The sequence below is a fragment of the Labrus mixtus genome, unplaced genomic scaffold, assembly GCF_963584025.1.
Source record: "Labrus mixtus unplaced genomic scaffold, fLabMix1.1 SCAFFOLD_62, whole genome shotgun sequence".
Taxonomy (NCBI): Eukaryota; Metazoa; Chordata; class Actinopteri; order Labriformes; family Labridae; genus Labrus; species Labrus mixtus.
In genome coordinates, this window is record NW_026870147.1 from 127,501 (window position 1) to 132,500 (window position 5,000).

General features: G+C 41.8%; 2 non-coding genes and 2 pseudogenes across 2 annotated transcripts; all 4 read left to right on the top strand.

Moving 5' to 3' along the window:
• Window positions 1–13, top strand: part of LOC132964098 (5S ribosomal RNA) — a 109-nt pseudogene extending 96 nt beyond the window's left edge.
• A 123-nt stretch (window positions 14–136) lies between these two features.
• On the top strand, window positions 137–255 carry LOC132964662 (5S ribosomal RNA). Its single transcript, XR_009669625.1, has one exon. It is a non-coding gene; the product is annotated as a 5S ribosomal RNA (ribosomal RNA).
• Window positions 256–374: 119 nt separating this feature from the next.
• On the top strand, window positions 375–493 carry LOC132964329 (5S ribosomal RNA). The gene has a single exon (XR_009669313.1). It is a non-coding gene; the product is annotated as a 5S ribosomal RNA (ribosomal RNA).
• Window positions 494–614: 121 nt separating this feature from the next.
• LOC132963875 (5S ribosomal RNA) lies at window positions 615–734 on the top strand (annotated as a pseudogene).
• The last annotated feature ends 4,266 nt before the right edge of the window (window positions 735–5,000 follow it).

A 5,000-nucleotide genomic window follows, 5' to 3' on the forward strand; every position in this document is an offset into this window, starting at 1 on the left:
GACGCTGTAAGCTTTTTTTATTTTTTTGATCATATGTTTTTTTTTTATCATAGAGAGACATATTCACATGTCCAAAAATTCAGCCAGAATCAAGGGCATGACATCTTTAAAAGGCCCCTGTCTGCAGACAATAATGGCTTACAGCCATACCACCCTGAACACGCCCGATCTCGTTCAATCTCAGAAGCTAAGCAGGGTCGGGCCTGGTTAGTACTTGGATGGGAGACAGCCTGGGAATACCAGGTGCTGTAAGCTTTTTCATTTTTTTGATCATGTTTTTTTTTATCATATAGAGACATATTCACATGTCCAAAAATTCAGCCAGAATCAAGGGCATGACATCTTTAAAAGGCCCCTGTCTGCTCAAAATAATGGCTTACAGCCATACCACCCTGAACACGCCCGATCTCGTCCGATCTCGGAAGCTAAGCAGGGTCGGGCCTGGTTAGTACTTGGATGGGAGACCGCCTGGGAATACCAGGTGCTGTAAGCTTTTTCATTTTTTTTGATCATATGTTTTTTTTATCATATAGAGACATATTCACATGTCCAAAAATTCAGCCAGAATCAAGGGCATGACATCTTTAAAAGGCCCCTCTCTGCACACAATAATGGCTTACGGCCATACCACCCTGAACACGCCTGATCTCGTCCGATCTCTGAAGCTAAGCAGGGTAGTGCCTGGTTAGTACTTGGATGGGAGACCGCCTGTGGAATACCAGATGCTGTAAGCTGTTTAATTTTTTTGATCATGTGTTTTTTTTTTATCATAGAGAGACATATTCACATGTTCAAAAATTCAGCCAGAATCAAGGGCATGACATCTTTAAAAGGCCCCTTTCTGCACACAATAATGGCTTACGGCCATACCACCCTGAACACGCCCCTTTTGCTGTCAGAGTTTGTGTGGTGCTGAAGGAGAGCTGACGTGTCAGTACTGAGCAGGACAGCTGGACTAATTTGTTTGTTTTTTGGATGCGCTTTGGATTTATTTAAATACCTCAGATTGTGAGTGAATGTCCCCCAGCAGTCACTGACTGTTAGGGGGATCGTTTTTCTTTTCACCTTTTTTTCCTGTTTTTTTTTCCACAATTTTGTGAAGAATTTTTGTTTTTTGTGAATGTTTGCTCGTATGTCGCGAGCAAACTCACACGGACGGATCACAAAGATGACAGGACCACGGACTGGAGAGATGGAAAAAGGAAAAGAGAACGGACAACAACGTGAACAAACAAACATGGCACTGAAACAAAGGAATGGATTAAACGACAACGAGAAGAACGACGGACAAAAAGGACGGATGAAAACGGCAAATGAAACAGGGAACGGAATGGATGACGGAGAGAGAGGAAGAGAGAGGAGCGGCGGGCTGATTGCTCCGCATGCAGAGAATGGGAGAGGTGGCGAGAGAGCAGAAAAAGAGGAAGCAAAAGTGTCTTTTGAGAGAAAACTAACACTAAACATTGAAATGGTGGGAGACAAAGTTCCTCTAAATCACGTCATGAGCAACATAAAAATGATCTGTGGGGGCCTGCTGGCGTGCAGAACCCTGGGACCTGAAAAACTGGAGGTGACGGTGAGCAACATTAAAGGAAAGGAAAGGCTGCTGGATGGATTTAAAATCGGAGAGACCAGAGTCGTGGCGAGAGAACTAAATAATGATGAGCTGGTGGTGTCTTTTTTAAACCTGCCAGCGTATATCACAGATGAAGAAATAGTTTGGAAGCTGACGGGATGGGGAGTGAAACCGACATCACCAATAAAACGCAGAATGTGGCCTGGAACAATGATAGCTGACGGAACGGGGTTTGTCCGGGTCAGATTTAATGACCAGGTACAGTCACTCCCTTACTCCACAAAGTTTAACACTGTGATGGGGAACGAATACTTTAGAGTAATACATGATAGACAACAAAAAGTGTGCAGGATGTGCATCCAGCCGGGACACATCCTGAGAGAGTGTCCAGAATTTATGTGCCACAACTGTGGGGTGCAGGGACACTTTGCGCGAGAGTGCAGCGCGAACAGCACAAAATGCACAAACTGTAAAAAAAGAGAAAATGAATGTGAGTGTGAGAACGGAGAGGAAAGCAAGAACGAGGTGGAGGAGGTGTACGAGGATGAAGACGAGGCGGAGGAGGTGTACGAGGAGGAGGCGGAGGAGAAGGAGGTGATCGGAGCAAGCAGGAAGGAGATCAGAGAAGACGAGAACAGTGACGGAGAAATGGAGCAGAGCGGAGAGAGCGGAGGAGAACGGGCGTCAGAGTGCGAGCTGGAGACGCCGGAGCTGGCTGGAGAGGGAGGACAGCAGAAGCAGCGAAAAACGAGCGAGAGAGGGAAAAAAGGAGACGGAAGGGACGTGGCAGAAGACCCGGGGGTAAGCATGAGCACAGAGGGGAGGGAGATGCCTGAGAGTGGTGTTGGACAGGCGGGAGGGAGAAAAATCACGCTAAATAATACGGGTAAAAGCACCAGTCCCAATGAAACGGACAGCGAAATGGATGTGAGTGAACTGGCGAGTGCGCAAAAAAGACTAAGTCTTGGACAACGAAAAAAGTTGGTGAAAAAATTGAAATGTAAGGACAAATAATGACTGACAATAACCCCTGTAAATCCGTTTTTTTTGTTTTTATTTTTATGATAATGGCCTTTAATTTATTTTCGATAAACGTGAATGGACTAAGGAACAAAGAAAAAAGACATGCGATTCTTTCCTTGCAGAATGACGTTTTGTGCCTGCAGGAGACCAGGTGGGATGATTCCCTGGTGGAAGACATAAAAAAAGACTTTGTGGGCCATATTTTCTGCTCCAATGGCACGTCGAGGGCGAGAGGAGTGGCGGTTTTAGTCAAAACGGGTCGGGTAACAGGGGTAAATTTGGTTTATGGAGACAAAGAAGGAAGAATAATAGTAATAGACTGTGTGTATGAAACGAAAAATATAAGAATCATAAATATATATGCACCGAATGGAGAAAAAGAAAGGAAAACATTCTTCATTGCAATAAGCAAATGGTGGGAAAGGAATTGTATAATAATCGGTGACTTTAATGTGGCGATGACACCCACCGATGTGTCAAAAAATAATGTGTTTAAGGGGGATGTGAGCAGGGGGACACTTAAAGATATAATGATAACGAAACAATGCATTGATATTTGGAGATTGCTACATCCATGGGAGAGGGTGTTCTCCAGGAGACAAATTGTACTGAATAGATTAAAACAATCTAGAATAGATTATGCTTTGGTGACATGCGAGGTAGTGAGGTGGATTAAAGAAGTTGAATATAAAACTAATATGTGGAGCGATCACGCTGGAATAGAAATCACGTTTAGAAAAGAAACGAATGTACGTAAAGGAGGGATATGGTGCTTTAATGCAAGCTTGCTGGATGATGGAATGTTTGTGAAAAGTATGGAAAGATTGTTGAATGATGTGGGATATGAGTGGAATGAGAGTGAAGATATGAATGTGTGGTGGGATAGTGTAAAAGTCAGAATTAAAAAAAAGTGTATCAATTATAGTAAAGAGAAAAAGTGGAGAGAAAATAGAAAGGAAGAGAATTTGAGAAAACAACTAAGTGAGGAAATAGCATCGCTTGACAGTGTAGATAATGTAGATGTCGAAAAATACATACATTTAAAAGAACAGTTGGGAGTGATTGAACTTAAAAAGAGTAGGGGTGCAGCCATTAGGAGTAAAATACAATATATGTATGAGGGGGAGAGGAGTACAGCCTTTTTTTTAGGTCTGGAAAAACAAAAACAAAAAAGAACAGAAATAAACGAATTATTAAATGAAGCAGGTAAAAGTGTGACAGATAAAAAGGGAATTTTAGAAATAGTAAAGGGCTATTATGAAAGCCTGTTTTCGAGACAGGAGTGTGATAGCGTGAGTGTGAACAGAGCTTTGGGTGCCTTAAAGAAAAAACTAAGCGAGGACGATAAAATGTGGTGTGATTGTGAGTTTACAGAGGGAGAAATCAGAAGTGCTTTAGAGGGGTTAAACAAAAACAAAAGTCCTGGGAGCGATGGCCTAACTGCGGAATTCTACCAAGCTTTCAAAGAGCAGCTGGTGCCCTTGGTGAACAAATTGAGTAAATATATGGAAAAAGTGAAACATATACCAAAAAGTTTAGGGGAAGGGGTGGTTACTATTTTTTACAAAAACAAGGGGGACAATAAAAATCTGGACAACTACAGACCAATCAGCCTACTCAACACAGACTACAAAATCATAGCGAAAACAATAGCCAATAGAATCAGGGAGGTAATAGGAACAATCATAGAACAAACACAATCATACAGTATACCAAACAGAGACATAGCAGACTCAATCATTTCAATAAAACAGACGGTCAGGGATATGGAAGGGGAGGGGGGAATATGGCTAGGGATTGATTTAAATAAAGCTTTTGACAGAGTAGATCACGGGTTCATGGGGAAGGTGTTAGAGAAGTTTGGATTCGGAGAGAGAATGAGAGAATGGATAAATATGTTGTATACAGGAGCGGAAAGCAAGATAAAATGTAACGGGGAACTAACTGATTCTTTTAAAATATCAAGGTCAGTGAGACAAGGATGTCCGATGTCAGCGCTGTTGTACAGCTTGGTAGCAGAGCCGCTGGCAGCACTGATATCGGAAGACGTAAACATAAAAGGTATAGGTAAGGAAAACGTAAAAATAATACAGTATGCAGATGACGTGAATATAATGGTAAAAGGAGAGGAGGATATAGAATTAATATTAAAACATGTACAAACTTATGAAAGAGCATCTGGGGCAAAAGTAAATGAAAATAAGTCAGAAATTATGTTACTAGGTAAGGAATCCAATCTAGTTAATAAGTGGGGATTTAAAACGGTGTGTGAGAGAAGAAAAGTGTTGGGAGTGAATATGGGGAAAAATGAGAATGAATGTGATGATATAACATGGAAAGAGGTGGTGGGTAAAATTAAAAAAACATTGAATTTGTGGAAAGCGAGGGGTCTATTGTTGAG